The sequence below is a fragment of the Rattus norvegicus genome, chromosome Y (genome assembly GCF_021556685.1).
Source record: "Rattus norvegicus strain SHRSP/BbbUtx chromosome Y, alternate assembly SHRSP_T2T, whole genome shotgun sequence".
Classification (NCBI taxonomy): domain Eukaryota; kingdom Metazoa; phylum Chordata; class Mammalia; order Rodentia; family Muridae; genus Rattus; species Rattus norvegicus.
The window spans coordinates 34,793,842-34,813,619 of record NC_141555.1 but is presented as its reverse complement, the minus strand read 5'-3'; positions in this window follow the sequence as shown (position 1 = coordinate 34,813,619).

The window sequence follows — 19,778 nt, the reverse complement described above, 5'->3', positions numbered from 1 at the left end:
TATGTGTGTGTGTATGTGTGTGTGTGTGTGTGTGTGTGTGTGTGTGTGTGTGTTAGTCACCCACAATCTAACCATCCTCACACACAGACTGACTGGATTGCTTTTCTTTTTGGAAGGTTGGCAAATCTTTCCCTTGTCCTAAGAAAACAACACCCTGGTTCTCAACTCTCTCTGAGAAGCCATGACAGGTTGAGTGATTTTCATGTATGAGGAGTCTATCCTAGTGAAAATTGCTTTCATGGATACAATTACTCTTGAAAAACATGTCTCAAAATTTACTTTCCTTAGTCTGTGACCCCTTGAGGGGATTATTCCATTATTATTATTATTATTATTATTATTATTATTATTATTATTATTATTATTATTATCATCATCATCATCATCATCATCATCATCATCATCATCAATATATATTATTATTGTTGTCATAATCATCATCATTATATATTATTATTATTATTATTATTATTATTATTATTATTATTATTATTATTCCAGGGTAATTCCATTATATTATTGTCTGCGCTGTTACCAGTGTGCTAATGTTCACTGATGGCAGCCAGGTTTTGGTTTACATGGGTCCCATTGGACAGCCAGGTTTTGGTTCTTGGAACTGAAAGTTATATTTACATGTTCCCAAGAGCAAATACATGCAAGTACAGAAAGTTCCTTGGTCTTCTACATGAGAGTGACACCCTCACATAGTCCTCTGATCTATTTGAGAGACAGAATTTAGACGAGCAATGAAAAGGTTTGTGACCAAAGACCCAAGTTAGTGAGAAATAAGACAGTTTTTCACAATTTTTCAGGCTTTTGGGATTAGTAAACATTACATAACCATCTTTTCATTCATAGCAGGAATAATCAAAATTATTAAATAATAGTAGGCAGAAAATTGTAACGACATATGTATGCTACCTAATTTAAATTCCTTATTTCGTCTCTGGAACATTATGTATTATCTTTCTGGTTCTTCTTGAAATTCTTTGAAGATGTGAAAACCGGTATGTGTTTATCTGTACACATTCATAAAGCATGGCTGTTGCTCTAGTGATGGACAGAAGGCACGACTGTCAAGAGACAGACTGACTTTCTTTCCAAAGGATTAAATCTTCATGTTCATGGAGGCAGATTTGGTCTTAGGTGCAGATGTTTAAAATCCCCTGACAATGCTTCCTACAGCTACCGTTTCCTATATGTGGTAATATCCTACGATGTGGGTTTGTTCTTTGAATTTTGTTTCAAGATTTACAAGAAAGTTTCGACTGCATGTGGAGATGTTGTTTTTGGTTTTTTTTTTTTTTTTTCTTTTCTATCGATGTTTTCCGGGGCATAGACTCTCAGGCATTTTCCAATCCATCCCTCACAGCAGGGGCTGCAAATGAGATGAGTCTTCATCAGGAATAAAGGAAAGAAGACAGGTAAGGTAATAGAGGACCCCCTGATGTATTAATCCCCTGTGAATCTGAGATGACTGTTGTCATCAACCTGTATATATAAACTTTAGCTTTACAACAAAGTACACTCACATCAGTTTAAACCTTTGTACTTTCATTGTGTAAATATTTGCAATAAAGTGAGTTTTCAAAGTGATAAAGTTCTGTGATGTGTGTAACACTTTTAACAGATTCCCTTGTATAACTTAATAGAATACAGAAATGGTTTTCCTTCATGTATGTAATGAAGACAGTGTCTTTTCTAACAAGATATGTAGTAATATTGGCCTCTATAAAATTTAATATGTTCATACCTTGCCAAAACATCAACCACAATTACTTTTGAAATACTTCCTTTACTTACTCAGTGTTTTTTCTTAATATTGACTTTAAGATGCATTTAGTAAAATAAATATTGAGGAGGATGGAGGGAGGGAGGAGACTGAATGGGAGGGGAGGTAGAGAAGGGAGTGGGCTTTGGAGGAATTAGGTATAGGGAAAGCAGGGAAAAGAGAATTGAAGTCACAAGTGTGGGTTGCGCATCTCTAGGAAGTGCCAGAGATCTGAGAAAGGCGAGGCTCCAGGGTGTCTATTGGGGTGACTTTAGCAGTGGGGATACAGATCCTTAATTTGCCACTTCTGTAGCCAGGCATGACTCCCAGTGATGTGACAAAGACCAAAATCCACACACAAAACATTCAATCTAAAATCAACACAGCCTACAAGACCTTCAGAGACAAAGATAGATAGAGCAGACATGGAAGGAACATCCAACCAATGGTTAGTGCAGATTGAGACCTACCCCACGGGCAAGCACCAATCTCTGAACTACTAAAGATACTCTATTGTGCTTGCAGACAGAATCCTAGCATAACTGTCCTCTGAGTGACTCCACCCAACAGCTGAGAGAAACAAGTGTAAAGATTCAACACCAAACACTAACTGGAGCTTGGAGAGTCTTTTGAAAAAAAAATTGTGAAGCATCGAGGCTCTGATGATATGAAGGACTCCACAGGAAGTCCAATAGAGTCAACTCACAGAGACTATTGGCGTATGTCAAAGACTGAAGCGCCAACAAGAGAGTGATCGTGGACTGAACCTGAGCCCCCAGGACATAGGTAGGAAATGTGTAGCTTTGTCTTCTTATGGGTTCCCCCGGCAATGGGTGATGGCATCCCATGAAGTTGGAGCACTGATTTTGGCATGTAAAGTGAGTAAATAAATAAATGAATTTTAAAGACACAGATGTCCCATCTACAGACAACATGTTTTGGGAAAACCCAATTCTAGTTGTTCAGTACCCACATGAAGACAAAGGCTGTGGAGTGCCTATGCCCTTTGAGGCCATAATCCTTTTCATTCTCTTCTTCCATCAGAGTCCCCTGGCTCCACCAGTGGTTTGGCTAGTGGATGTCTGCTTCTGTCTGAGTCAGCAGCTTAATGGAGTCTCCAAGAGGGAAGCCATGATAGACTCTTTTCTCCAAGCATAACAGATAATAGTGTCAGGGATCAGTGCTCATCCATGGGGTGGGTCTTAATCTGCACTAACCATTGGTTGATCATTCCTCACTCTCTGCTCTATGCACGGCCCTTTCATTTCTTGTGGTCAGAATAAATATTGGGTCAAAAGTTGGTGTCTCTCTCACTCCATTTGGTTTGCTCTCTGGCTACAGGAAATGGCTTCTTCAGGTCCATTTCACTGAGGCTGTGAGTCTCAGCTAAGGAAACACCCACTGATTAATGGGCATCTCTTACCCCAGCTCTCTGCCTCTTTCTGGATATGACCACTACCTCCACACTCCTATCCATCTAGGCTGTTGTGTCTGGCCTCAGTAGCAGAGGATGTGATCACAGAGACTACATAGGCAAGGTGAGGAAATACCTGTGGGGTCCTCTCCTACTCAGAGGAGAAAGGACTGGGGGAAGGCTTGTGAGAGGGGTGAACTGGAGGGGGGCAGTGTGCAGCAGGTAAAGTGAATAAATAAACAAATAACTATGAATATAACTAAGTCTACATGAAGGTAAGAAGCAGGTGTGTGTGTGTGTGTGTGTGTGTGTGTGTGTGTGTATGTGTGTGGGTTGTAAGTAAGTAAGTAAATTTGAAGTAAAGATCAGGTGTGCATGCGTCTGTGTGTGTGAGTGTGTGTGTCTGTGTATATGTATGTGTTTCTGTGTGAATATATATATATATATATACATATATATATATATATATATATATATATATGAAAATAAGCAGGTGGGTGTGTGTTTAATATTAAATTATCACATTTGAGAAAACAGTGATCTATGCAGAAGACAGGAAAGCTTAGGCACTATATTTACAAAAAAATGGTGTTTGCTGAAGATGAAGAAATGATTCGATGATCAATAGCATTATCTCCTCTTCCAGAGAACCCTGGGACGATCCCTAGCTCCCGAGTGACAGCTCACAAGTGGCTGTAATTTCAGCATCACAGAATCTCACACCCTCTTCAACCTCCTGGATACTAGGCATGCATGTGCTGCACACGTGAACAAGCACGTCAAACTCTTACATATGTTCAACAAAAAGTTTAAAAACGGAAGAGCAGTTCCTGTTTCGCATAATTTGTTTTTCGTGAATATTCATGGTGATGATCACAGTCAAACAAACACTGTATTTATCTATAGTGCAATCAAAGCCACTAAAATTTAATGATCACGAGTCACATAAAATCTATTTATTTAAAAAATTACAATAATAATTTGCAGTAATGAAATTAAAATTTTATCAATATACAAATTAATAAACATAAATATTCTCATATAGAGCTGAAAATAATACTTTCCACCTATGTGTTTGGCTTTTATAAATATTGCAGTTTGTGGTTAGTTTTTTCTTGGTTTTTGGAGGAGTTCATTTCCAGGTATTAGACCATAAACTGTATAAACTCATGCAGAATACACTACAGGAACTTAGGCTCTCTTGTGTTGAATCCAGGAAGGTTGCTATCTGTTTTCCTTCTTGTCTGATCAATTTTCTCTATGTACATTGCAAGGTTATATTTGTTCTTGGATTCTTCCACGTTTGTGAAGCTGACAGATGATAGATGATAAGTGGAGAATATTTAATTTTTGAAGATCATTTTTTGAAGCTATATCCTGATGTGTGCACTTACAATGTTGTAGATTTTCCAATGCGTGGCCAAATGAACAGCTATTCATGGACTAAACATGCCTTATAACTACTGTTCCTTTGTCTTTTTAAAGAAGAAGTCAAAAAGGGGTGGTGTTTAATATAAAGGACTCTGAGGGGGAAAACAGGAAGGAGGACAGCATTTGAGATATAAATAAATTAATAAAATAAATAAATACAAAATATAAAGCAGAAGTCAAACTATACAGGAATATCAAATTTAATTGATAGGAAACAGTATGGTTTTGTATCGTAACCTACTTCCTGGATTTTATTTAATTTAATCAATCTAATGACTAATACTCATAAATCAGAACGTTGACCAAATCATAATAGCAATGTTTCTAGAACTGTACACTTTCTATTCCCATATCCAATCCAGAAATCCAGTTGATATTTAGTTATTACATATCTTATGACATTCTATTCTGTTATAATTCATTACAATTTTTATCTTCTGTGACAACACCTTTGAAGATAAATAATTACTTAGCTAGAATGTTTTTAAATTCTGATTTACTCAGTGTTTTTTCTCTTTTAGGTTGAGATTATATGTACTAGACACAGATACCAAAAAGTGTTTTTTGCTTAGCTTATCACAGTTAATCATTAGGAAAATGACTGTCATCTTAACAACACCCAATTATGGAGCAATGAAATTATTTTAAATTATTTTCCTTTTGTAGTTAAAATATTTTAATGTATTTTTCTTTTGTATTTCCTTTTAAAATAGTAGAAGTAATAGGAGAATTACTTAAAGCCTATGGAAAGTCTTTGTGTCTCTTCAAAATTTTAGGATTTGTTTTCAGCATCTCAGTCATTTTTTTACCAACATTTTGACCTGAATGGTCCTTACTGCATGTAAGTAGACTCAGAACAATGAGTCCGAGAAGAATATAATAATTGTCTTTCTTTTGGGTGACTGATGCCTAAGACAATACTGTAGTTTTAGTGTCATGGTAATTTTTTTAATGTCTTCCATATTTTCAGCACACTTAAATGGAATTTTATTTTTGTTTCATTATAGTCATAAAGACTCAAGATTCTAATTTTATGTTATTTTATTTTCTTGTTGAATAGCAACCTGAACCTAATGATCTGACACTAGCTGAGTTTTATATTTGTATTCTGTCACTTGTAAACCCACTTCAATTCCTGTATAATGTGTGCATGCATGATTTTGTGCGTGTGTGTGTGCTTGTGTGTTTGTACGTGTATTTGTACGTGTGTGTATGTGCATGTGTGTGTGTTTATCTGAAACTATGATATTAATGTTGAGAATCACCTGGCTGAAATTCTTTTCCACCGCCCTATTAGAAATCAAAAAGTGGAGGAAAGCCTACCCCTCTTCCAAAATCATAGGACCTAGGTGCCCAGAACTGAAGTATGAACTGTCCAAATGGTACACAAAGCAGAGGCTAACAATTCACTGTCCTGAGAACTACTTAGCAGTTCCAGTCCAATGCAATGAATTTACATGTACTGAGGAATATGGAATTGTAGAATAATGAGCTGAGATCATTTACAAACAATTTCTGGAAGATTTCCAAAGAGCTGTGAATGGATACAGAGAATTTTCAAGGCCCCTGAAACATAGCATGTAGTTTACAATTGTTTGCAATTAAGCATGGTGGTGAATAAAGAGAACACTCTAAAACAAAGTAATGTTTTTTTTAAGTTTGTTTCAAGACAGCCAGAAAGAGCACAGTGGTTTTGTTTTCTTTCTTTCACAGACTTTGCACCTTTTTGAAAGTGTATTTTGGGATCCTTAAATACCTATTTATTATCAGAACTTTCTTCAGACTCAGAGTTCTTCTCAGTGCTGTTTTGACTTCTCGGTTCCTTAAGCTATAGATGATGAGGTTCAGCATGGATATCACTGTGGTATGGAAGATGTCCTAGAATATATCAACTCCTTGTGGGTGGTAAGATTTGGGCTTCAAGTAGTTTTGTCCCAACCCTACAAGGCAACCTAATCCACATGAAACAATTGCCAAAGGGGCACATACCTCAAAACTCATTTGATTGCATAGTAAAGCTGGGCCATATACTGGTAAAAGACCATGGTTGCCAATAGGCAGCACTCAGTTGTACCAAAAAGTGTGAAGAAAAACATGTGTGGCACATCCATCCTGAGACATTCCTCAGATCTCACTTACAAGGCTCTAAATATCTTGGGTATGACAGAGCCAGTGTAACCAATTAACAGGATACATAACTTCACCAAAAAGAAATACATGGGGGTGTGTAGAGATGGACTAGTGTAGATAGCAAAGGCTATGAGAGTAGAATGAGGGAGAACAAGAGGAAGCATTCTCCAGGAACCTCAAAGTTCTTGGCAATTGCAAAGTATTTGACAGACAAGACTTTTTCCTGCCACAAAGAGCAATTGACACAATTCACACTCATCTCCAGGAAGACAGCAGTAAGCCATTAGAAGGATTCTTGAAGATGAGAGATATTGATGTTTTAATACTTTTAGAAAATCAGTTACATCAGAGTCAAAGTCTTTCTCTGTAGACAAAAAATCAAAGCTTAGAAGTGATTTTTCTCACAGATTTTCATATCTAATACTTTCTCTCTTAACACCTGGGTATTTTCCAAAGTGTGCTAAGCATTGAGCCAAGTGTCCAAATATTTACAAAGATAGTGCAAGCTTGAATCCTGGCATTAGTGAACCTCAGGCAGAAGGTTTATCATGGGTCTGAGTCCAGTTTCACAAGCTGTATAAGCAATCATTCAAATTAAGGAAAAGAAAACCTTGAATGTATCTCAATTTTTTACCCATTCTTATCATTCACGAGTTATCAATGTTATGCTGAAAAACTGATCAACCCACACATTTTTATGTTTTCATGTTGCCATAGTTATAGTCTTTCCAACCACCCTGTGTGTGTGTTGGGCCCCGATTATTCTCTGATTGCTATTATGAATATTCAAACCCACACAATAAAGGTATCATTTCCTCACAACTCAATATTTTTGAAGATAAAGGAAAATAAAATAATCATTTGATAAATAAATTATTACTGGTTTTAATACATAGAATTAATGCAAGGCACATATCGATGTCTGCACAGTAACGAGGTCATCAGAGAAGCTTTTTAAGATGTGTAAAGTGAGCCATGAAAGTGAAGAAGGATCATCCACACAACACCATACCCCACAACCTTCAATATGAAAGCTTGTATTTGTAACTTAATAGTTCCTGTCTCTTTATAGAACATGTTTTCTTACCAGGAGTATCACTGCGTAGGCATTAAATTTCTGTTTTCTTAATATTGTTAATGATATTCTATCAACCAGACTATTGATTTAAATAAAGAAAACTAGAATAAAAGATGTATTATCTGGATATGTAGTCCAGGCTAACCTGAAATTCCTAATTTCTCTCCCTCATTCTCTTGAATGTCAGTATTCTAAGAGCAAGACATTGTGCCTGGCTTGATAGAATTTCCTTCCTATTCTTTCATCTGAACATCATAGAATTCCAACAAACTACCTGTATTTCTTTACACACAGTATCTTTACAGTTCATTCCTCTTTGTTCATTTTTGCATATGGCACCTGCTGTGTGCTTGCTTGGTTACTTACTTGGAAAACTGTTCACTTCCAGCACAGCCTTGTATGTGTTCAAATACCATCCTTCTCTTCTGTCTATAGTTACACTCTGTTTTTCACAATGTAACTGATAAGGTAGCTGTTAGCGCTGTGGTGGTGACTACTTTTCATTTTGTTCACATTGTAGCCTTATATGGAAACTGAGTATGGACTGCAAAGTTCTTATCATTATGTTTACCATCCTTAATAATCTCTGAGCTCTTGTGTAATGAGAAGCTCCAGTATTTAGCTTAGTTTGGTTCCTTGGGGATTCTGCCTTTCCCTTCCCATTATATCTTTTGAAGATATAATGTCCTCATATCCCTCAAATATTGGAATGTGGCAAACTCATTTTTCTCACACTCTGATAACTTTTCCCTTCAAATGAGATGGCCTCTCCTGTCTTGAGTAGTGAATATGTCTTTTCTGAAGTTTGGGTTTTTTGCCAAAAAATACTCCACTCTTTCCTGACAAGAGTATAGTAGGAGATATCACCAGCCTCTTAGGCTCTCTTTCTATTCACTTGATATCATGAAACGTCAGAGGTATGTGAGTAGATCAGCAAATGGATGATCAACAAATCAAATGTGGGTTTCAGTATTTTCAAATTATAAATAAATAAACATGTTACATATGTTCATAAATACCATATAAGAAACACAACCACATGCACACATACACAAACACACACACACACACACACACACACAGAGAGAGAGAGAGAGAGAGAAAAACACACACTTTTATGCCACATCCACATTTGTGCCTATATATTCATGCAGAGAGAGAGACACAGAGAAACACAATAGGGAAAGTGCACGTAGAGATTTTACATGAACTAAAATGTTAGTATAAATAACAATGAAGGATAACAATATTTGTTTACATCCTGCTTCACCATTTGGTCACTTATAAACAGGGCTAAGAAAAAAATGTATTCCCCATGAGTTTTCTTTTCTGTAAATACGTTAATTTCCCAAATCACTTAAGTTGATTGTGTGTGGAATGCTTGTCATCTACGTGCGTCATGAGCATGTGTGCACGTCTACCCACAAACATTTCAGATTTACATTTTATACACTCTGTTTTGGAGAATTTCTCACCATGTTACATAATTTTTGTTTCTATTCACTAATTGATAACTAGATAAATTTTATACTGGGGATAATGAAAAACACAGCTCCCCAAAACAACAACAACAACAAAAAAAGAAAAACAATACATAGTTTTCTTATGGGGGCAGGGGAAATAGTCAGGTATAATAGCTTATTAGATCTATTAGATTAGATCTGCCCATTCATGCAAAGTTATGAAAATCTAAGTGTAGAGAACATAGAGTAGACTTAAAGCTCAGACAATTATGAAGCAGGAGTGCTCTTGTATATAACTGACAATTTAGTGGACTCTGCTCTTGTAGAAAAAATGCTTGAATCCATAGGATTTTATTGTGATGCATTTCACACTTATTTTGATGTACTGTAAGTATTTCTCCATATTAAATTAAAACAAACAAAAACAAATAAATAACCTTCCCACAGCCAACACAGAAATAGACTACATTTTTATTTGAAATATGTTTAAAGCAACTTCCTTTTCCTTAGTAGTTTCTGTATTTTTATTGGTAGCTTTCTAGAGAGTGAGGCCTTGCCACTCCCAGTAAAATTTTCAAAATATCAACTCAAGAACTAGCATGTTTTATTTACATTTGAATTTGTGCAATAAAAATGATTCATGAGAAATCTAGAGGCTGGGATTTTTACTGTGATCTTTGTTGCAGAGACTGTAATTAATTCTTTACACAAAGCTTTGATTGTTGTTAGGTATGATACTGGCTTAAGTAAGTAAGGGACTGTTCATTCTCCCCCTTAACCACAGCTTCAATAGCCTTATATACATGTCTAAATTACCAGTACCATCCATGTTCATTGAACGGGACTTAAGCAAAATTAGAGTGCTGTTGGCTGTCACCAAGCTATTTATGCCACTGCCCTGCCCTTTTGGTTATCCTGCCATGTTGATCATTGTGTTTTCCAGGCTTGATGTGAACAATCACTTGAAGCTGGCAAGACTGATGATTGTAATTACAGGTTATACTAGAAATTCGACCTGTGCCTGGCACATCTTGCTTTATAAGAATAGTGACTTTCTGATAGGCAGGAGGATGTAAAAGTTAAATTTGGTCTTAACTAAAAAAAGTAAATTAACTTTTTCCTGCTACAGCATCTTTAATTAACTGAAGCAAAATAAAATCTATTTACTTAATGTTGGGGAAACATCATTTAACAGTATAATCCATCTCCTTTTAAGTTATAAAAAGTCACAGATAGTTGGAAGCTGTCATACTCTGTAAAATTGGCATCAGGATAGTGACAAGGAAATATTCTCTGTTTTATGCAAATGCATAATAATAATAAACAAAATTATGTACCAAGCTTCATGCTTTAGGTAACTAATTGCATGCATTCAATTGTATCTAAGATAATTTCATATTAGCTAGGTATCAAGTGCTTTATAATTATGATTAAATTATTAATTAAATATTAAAATAAGCATACAAGAGTTACCAAGTAGACAGGGAAAATACAATATATTAGAATAGTCAAAAATATTTATTAAAATCCAAATGATGAAAAAATTGTATATATAAAAGCAGCCTGGAGTTATATGTCACCTTAAAGTGTCATAGTGTGTTCCAGTGAGGTAGTTTAGCAGATAAAATTTCATGCCATAAAAAACCAAGAACCTAAATTTGATACCTACACATATATGTTTGAAAGACTTCTATATTCACCACATGACCATAACACATAATAGCTTACACAGAATATTAATAATGAGACTTATGAGAACAATAATAATAAGAAAAAGAAAAAACAAAACTCTAGGAACATTTTAAAGAAATAATGTATTGGCCTTAAAATAGGAAATTCAACACATTTTCTTTGTACATTTACTATTCAACTTTTACTTCATTCTATATGGAATAAAAATCCCATCAGATGGATTGTATAAAGAAAGAGAGGACTGCAAACTGTAAAATTAATATAGTCATTGCAGGGAAAGAAACAGAAACTATCCCAAGGTTCGATAAGTAAACATTTAGAGGATTTACTGCATAATATTAACATATTTAATCCAACACATCTTACGATGAAAAAGAAAAGAAAGCTGGAAAATATAATGCCTGAATGTAGTCATAGCACCTAAAATGTGGCAAGATGTCTCAAATTCAAAGATACCGTGAAATACATGAGAACATTATAAATAGTTTGATTTTATTATGGAATAAGTATTGTAGTGTTAGCTTAGTAGTTAAGAGCACTTACTGCTCAAAGAGCAAACATGTTCAGTTTCCAACACCCAGGAAGCCACTTGCAACCAGCTGTAAATGCAGCTCCAGGGGATCTGACAGCTCCTGGTCTCCCCAGGTGCCTGTGTTCATATGCACAAATCTATACATAGACATTCACACATAACAGATAATTAAAATAAAAAGATTAATGAATGTATTTTCTGCCAAAATTATAAATAGTAAGCCTTCTACATATGCAAACACAATTGATGCAATGTAATAAGAAAGGAGACAATTCGCAAATAGTACTTAGCGTAAACTAAGGATTAATGCTAACACAGTTCAGTAAGCATACAATTCTAAACTTCACGAGTGAATTGCAATGTGGATGTTAAAAAGAAACTAGCATTTTAATTTTTGAGTAAACTATTTTATAAATTATATTATTTATTTACATTATTTCCATTGTACACTCTCCTGGTCCCTTCCCACAGTTCCTCATCCCATTCCACCTCTTCCTTCCCTGACTCCAAGAGGATATTCCCCAGATCCTACCAGGCACCATAATCCCTGTCGACTCAAGTCACTCAAGGGTTAGGCCAGACCAGCCAGTCCTCTGCTGTACATGTGTCAGGAACTCAAGTCACTTTGTGTATCCTTCCTGGTTGGTGGCACAGTGTCTGGGAAATCTCAGCGGTCCAGATTAGTTGAGACTGCTGGTCTTCCTACAGAGGTTGCCCTCTCCTTCAACTTCCTCAATCCTTCACCTAATTAAAGAACTGACAGAGACTGATAACTTTTTAAAATATATGTCCTATTTAATTTTTAATGGTATAGTATGGGTTTTAATATAAAATAGATGGAAATTTAGCAGTATTTATACAAGTATTGCATTTATTAACAGCCTTGACATCATTCCAACAACGTGTTTTGTAATTTGTACAAAATATAATGTAAATAATCACCATTGAGAACAGTGCCTGAGTCAGTGTCCATGCTGATTTTCTGTAGTAAACTTTAGTTAATGAAAATGAAAATTATCTGAATGCCACCATTAGGTTATTATTTAAGCAAATGAGTATACTACCATTTATTAAATGCATGATGTTCCATGAAGAAATTCCCCATGAACATGTATTCAATATATATTTTTAAATGAAAAACAAATGACAGAATTATGTAATCAAACTTCATAAACATAAGATTTACACATATTCTATAATTTTGTTAATGTAGAGTAAACCTACCTCAACAGCAGGGGAGGAAGTAGACAGAACACTGGGAGTTCTAGGTCAATTTGAACTACACACTGAGACATAATTTTAAAAACAAATATATCAGATTTGAAAGAATGACTGTCAAAGTGTTCTTAGTGGTTACATTTGGAAGTTTTAAGAAAGCAAGTTATTCTTTGACAACACCATACATGCACAACACATGTATGGAAGCCCTCTAAACTCCCAATCTCCTATGTGCCCCAACCAACATACCTTTTTAGAACAAATCCCCATAGCACGTGCATGTCTTTTATCTTTTTTTGCTTCATGACTCCCTGGATATAACCTGAGCCTCTTCTGTGAGCATGGGCATGAAGCTATGCACGTAAGAACCGGTAAGACACCCCTGGCTACATCATTTTCTATTCTCCAGCACTGCGCTTAGTTCTTTAAATAGGCAGGATCAATATTATATAGAGTCTATTCTGATAGATGTAACTATTATTTGTTACTGAGTGCCACAACTGTATCATGCTCAGAGGACAGATCCTCACTGATCTCCTTACCTATTAATTAGCCCTTGAAAGAAGCCAAGCCCTGCATATCACCTTATCTCTAAACTGGAAGTTATCTCCAATGGGTAATCATTTGAATATGAAAACTTAGTTTTCTCCAAGGGAATCTAACTGGGTACATGAACTAATTTTAAACGTAGACTTCATATAAAGCACTAACGGAACTGAACATCATCTTTGGAGGATCCTTGTCTCATAATGGGTTAGGACTTTTTCTTCAAAATGTCTTTTTCCTTTTGTTACTTGTTTATTTATCTATTAATTGTTACTCTGTATGTTTTGTGTGTATATTTTTTCCTGGTTTTATGTTTCCATGGAATTCCTGAGTGTGTGAATGGAAGTCTGGGTCTCTGTGTCTGTATCTGATATTTTACCTTGTATTGGCTCTTTTCTATCTGCTTGTTTTGTTCTACTCCAGTTCATTAACTTTTATTTTATTTTTATCCCTTAAATAACTGTTTGTTTTCTAGTGAGTGTCAGAACAATGTAGATACAGATGACAGGAGAGGAATAGAAGAAAGGGGGTAATAGAGGGAAGGGAAATCATAATTCAAATATATTGCAACAGAAAGTCTAATTTTAAGAAAAGAATTTTAAAAACATACTTTTTAGTGCCTGTCTGCCCCCGTTTCTCAAAGTCTTAACTAGTTTCATATCAAAAGTTAATGAAAATATTTTAAACCCTTTCCAAATCACAGAAATTGATTTTATTAGAGCCGATCTGGAACTGCAACTATGGGAGTGAAGCTTCTATAGAGTTGCCATAATGCAGTAGGTGAGTCTTTAAATATTTTCAGAGACATTAATCCACTGAGGTTCAGTGGGAGTTTCACATGATGGATGTTACAAATTATGAATTGGAAGATATATATTTTTGATACTTCAGTTTTCATGAAACATTTCAAGATTAAATTAAAAGTTGTATGGGATACAATCATGGAATATGTATGTTCCTTTGAAATTTTCAAAATTAACCCAAATAATACTAAAATATCATTAATAAATCAGAACATATTGTATCCTAAGCCCATATCAACATGACAATTAAGAAATAGAAGTAGATGCGTATTAGTGGATAAAAGCTGTTTCTGGAGAGGCACTATAGTATTTCTGGGACAATTTCACTTTGTTGGTAGATGGGTTAAATCAAAGTCTGATAATGAAAGTCTTGCTGTAAAAGTCCATTCTCTCACTAAGGGACTCTCAAACCCTTTTGTATAGAGCGCTAGCAGTTCAATCAATCATCTGAAGCAAATTTGGCAATGTCTTTATAACATTATAATTAATTTATAACATTATAATTACTTATAACATTATTATTACTAGTGTTCATCAACATCTATTCTTCAAGCAGAATACTTCTCATTTCATTCTTCAGTGTAACAAAATTCTAAATTCAATTTCATTTAAATTAGATGATGTTGGTGATGATGGCGTTGATAATGGTGTTCGGGGGACTGGGGGTGGTAGTGGTGGTGGTGGTGGAGGTGATTATGAAGATGACGTTGAAGAGGTCAAGAAAGAACTTTTTGGACAGAAAACAAAGCCCTAACTATTTTCGATGTTTTTCGTATCTTTAGTGTGTATAAGATCGACAGTGAAAAATAATCTATTGTAAGTGCTATCTTGGAAAGGAAGAGGTTTAATCTCATCAATAGTCCACAAACCAGAAGAGAAAGCAAATTTTGGCAAGAGAAATTTATATGTATTCTCACATGAAACCCTTACCATAATTATAGCAATGAATCAATATAATTGTGTGAATTAGCAAATTGCCTTTCATAGTTTAAGTAATTAATATAAAGTGATCATGTACAGAGTGAAATCCATGGCTCTCGGACCAAAGCCCATGGATTTAATGTCTTGTTGTCCTAGGATTTTAAAAATGAATGACATAATTGATGGCAATGTACTACCCTGAAATTCTTACCATATAAGTGACAAAGACACCATATTATATGCTGTGTATCAGGTTAGACTTTTTTCATTCATATGTATTCAGAGTTTCAAAGAGTAAAATGGTTGAGGTTAAGAACAGGGCATTTTTCGGTTTGCATTTAAATCTCTAGTGTGCAGTTTGGTTTTGGTGGATCATTACACAGTGTTTCATTTCATCTTATTTGAACAGGTAATATAAGGTAACCGTACAGATTAATGAGCCTCAGTTCTATATTTCCATAATGCAGACACCATGCACTGAATTAATGTAACTACTTTTTTTTTTCACTGACTTTCCTGCAACTCACCAAAAGTTAAGATACTGTACTCTACTTTTAGGGGGAAAATTGAGTTCCATAGGATATCAAAATCCTTAATAGATTTTCAGAATTTTTTCTCATTTTAGAAATTTTATTTATTCTTCATACATGTATATACAATGTACCATGATCACACCTATCATTAGTATGGTTCTACTCCCCCCAGATACATTTCCTTTCCAGTTTCATCTTCTTTGTATTTTCCATTTTTCTTTTCTTTGAAATCCATTTGTTCAGTGAGTACTCACTACTGGGATGTTCTCTAATCTTGTTGTCTTAATCATGTGCAGAACATGTGCATAAGAGTGTAGCTGAGGGGGTCGGGGATTTAGCTCAGTGGTAGAGCACTTGCCCAGCCAGCGCATGGCCCTGGGTTTGGTCCCCAGCTCCGAAAAAAAAAAAAGAAAAAAAGAAAGAGTGTAGCTGAAGTGAGACCATCGGTCCAATAATTGTGTCATGTCCAGAAGTCACAATTGCATCCTCCCTCCCATCACGTTCTGCCTTCTCCTTTTAGGCAATGTTTCCCCAGCCTTATGCTCAGCATTCTTCTTCTCACGCTCTTAGCACGTATATACGTTACACATATCTGTACTAATTGCAGCACAGTACACGTATACTTTTCTCTGACCACGGCTCATGAAAGCTGTAATCTATGGACAAAAACAATAAGAATTGTAGGGCAGTTTTACAACATGGCCATTTAGCAAAACAGGAGTAGTAGAATCTTCTCTACAGCCATCTGAGACATGGGAAAACTTTGACCGTGTTTATAACATGACATCTGACTTTCCTTCTATAGAAGAGGCTTCAAAGTCACACAAACAGTAGTTGCCTACTTTCATAAGATTAAGGCATTTGTCCTCACAGTTCTGTTTCTTTCAATTGGGACAATGATATCTAGCTTCATCAATATCCGTGCCAATGATGTAATTGTGCTCATTTTATGGTTACATAAAGGTCTATTGCCTATATATGTTATTTATCCAATTTTGTAACATGGATATTGTGAACTGTGAGAAGATAAACTCATTTAATGTAGGTATCACAGAAATATACAGGTAGATTCCTACAGGTACATATTTCATTAGTGGTACTACTGAATCACAAATGATTTCAGTTTTTAGTTTCTATCTTTTTCTATAATAGTTATATTAAAATTTAGTCTGAGCAACTGTATACCAGGGTACATTTTCAAGCAACACAGTATAATCATTGTCATTTGTATTTATACTTAACCAATGATTTGTGGGTTTAGTATTTTTCATGTACATTTTGATAATTATTGTGCAATTATTTTAAGCATTTGTTCTAGTGTGTAATATATTTCTGAAGAATAAGGTATATTGGGCCTTATGCTATGGATATGATCCCTATGTCAGATAAAGACTTGGAAAACACCTTCTTTTATGATAAGGTAAATTGCATCATCATTGCACTGATTCTTCTGCTGAGTTTTAAGTGCTGTTCATGCATATATATATAAACTAGAAATATCTATGGGAAGGTGAAGGAGAGGAAAATGTAAGACCAAAAATATGTTAAATGCTATATATATATATATATATATATATATATATATATATATATATATATATATATATATATATGGAATCTTCAGTTCATGTATTTGTTCATGATAAAAAGCATGTTATTTAATGGGAAATAAGTTTTATGTTAACGACTCTAGCTCAATCCTCAATACTCAGTTATATTTCTTTTGCCCACTGTCCTCGTTTGGCATAGCTATGTGTGCCTTCTGAAGAAAATTGCATTCCCAGACCTCTATTTATGACCTCTGGTGGTAAGGAGAGAGAAGCTAAACAGCTATCCAAGAGGAAGTCCACAAATTGAGATTGGATTCAGAGCACAGTATTTATCTACAGTGAGACTATAATCTAGGAGATTACTGTTAAAGAAATAGCAAATTGTGTAATATTTTTTTTAATTTCCATACCAAACGCTGTCACTCCCTTGTCACTTCCTCAGAGTTCTGTCCCAATCCTCTTCTCTCCAAAGATGATGACACGGCTTGTTATGGCCCCAACTCTGAAACATCAAGTCTCTACAGAATTAGGCACATTCTCTCCAACTGTAGCCCGACAACGGAAACCTGTCTGGGAACAGATTCCTCAGTCAGGCTACAACTTTCAGGACTTCCCCCACTCAAGTTTTTTGCAGAAGCCGCATGAAGATTGATCTACCTGTCTGCCACATATGCACCAGGGGCCTAGGTCCACCCTGTACATGATCTTCGGTTGGGGGCTCAGGCTCTAAGAGTTCCCCGTGGTCTAGGTTAGTTGACACTGTTGGTATTCGTGTGCAGTTCCTATTGCCTTTTGGGCCATCAAACTGTCCACAAGCTCCATCCATTGTTTGGCTGTAGGTGTCTGTATCTCTCTGAGTCAGCTCCTGGGTGGAGTCTCTCAGTACAACATGCTCCTATGTGCAAGTGTAACACAACAACATTAATAATGCCATGAATTGGTGCTTGGCCATGGGATGGATCTCAATTTGCACTGGCAATTCACACAGTCGCTGATTTTCTTTTAGATTTGACAAATTTTGCATAGATTGCTTTGTGGGTGTACTTGTATCTTTAACCCTCCACTGGTGATCTTTCCTGGCTACAGGAGTTGACCACTTCATGTTCCATATCACCAATGTGAGTCACAGCTTAGGAACCCCCATAGATTCGTGGATACCTCCCTTATCCCAGGACTCTTTCTCACCATGGAGATTTCCCCTATGTCCTCATCCCCATAAGTTCAAGATTTCCTTTCCTTCTCATAACTATCTGGCCATATCTCCTGTCCCTTCCCACACATAATCCATTCTTTTCTCCCTTCCTTCTCCCATCCAGTTCCTTCCCTCAATCTCCCTCCATGACTATTTTATTCCCCATTCTAAATGAGATTCAAGCATCTGCACTTGAGCCTTTCTTCTTTGGATCTATGAGCTTTATGGAGGGTATTCTGTAGTTTATGGATATTATGAACTTATAATTGAGCAATTTCAACAAGCCTGCTGAATCATATTTTTATAGTAGTATATCAACATTGAAATTATAGTTCAGTAAGAGTGAATGTCAGGAGGGGCAAAAATTAAGCAAAAAGCAACTTAAACATCGATCAAATCACATAATTTACCAGTTGATATTCTTATAATAATAATACTCTACCACCATAAGTAATTGTTACCTCTCAGGCGATTTTTTAAATGATACCAAAATTGGCAGGTAAGTGATTTTTTTACCAAATAATTATGGTTTTTTTGACTAAGATCAAATAAGATAAATATATTGTTTTGATATCACTTACTGGCATTTTTTCTCAAACATGATGTATATTGCATTAAACGTTAAGGTATTATCCTACCTCCGAAAAAAAAAGAAAAAAATTACGATATCAGTTTTAAATTTTAATATTTATTTTAACCAAACCTCTAAAGTAACAGGTTGCCTTATGTCATGTTTGTAGACATTCAACTTCTTCCTTCCTTCCTACTTTTTCCCCATGCCCACTATGTCCCTAACACTTGCACTATTCTGTCTGTATTATTCTTACTTTTACATTCATATTCCACATGTTCAATAACATCCAACCCATACTGTTTAAAACCCTACTCTCTAATTTCTTGAGATCCATTCCAGTTTAATGAACTCAAACCACTAACAGCTTCACATAAATACAAGTATAAGAAAATGAGATTCTATTATCTACATTGGAAAGAACACATGGTATTTGCCTTTCTGAGTCTTTGTTACCTTACTTGGTATATTTTCTAGTTGTATCTATTTTCCTGAAACCATCATAGTTTAGTTTTCCTAGAGGTGAATGAAATACCATTGTGTATATAGTGTCAATCTTGCCTATCTACCTATCAATGAATATTCCTTACTATTCTCAATAAAAAAACAATAGATTTCTTTATGAATAACGATGAGAAATCTCAGATACATAAGTCAAGATTTATTACTGACAAACTAAGACAAAAATTTTGAAAGATAAATATAATAACATCTTTGTGTTTATATTAACTAGAGATGTGTATGTTGATAACGTAGTATCCATAGTATTTTATACTAATTAAAAATGGAGAATATTTAATAATTTAGAGAAGGTTTGTAAAATTGTCCATCATTAAGTGATATTTCTACTAAAAATTTAATTTTTTTATAAAATATTTTGATATATATATGTATATATACATATTTAATTTACCTGCAAAATAAAGCACATTA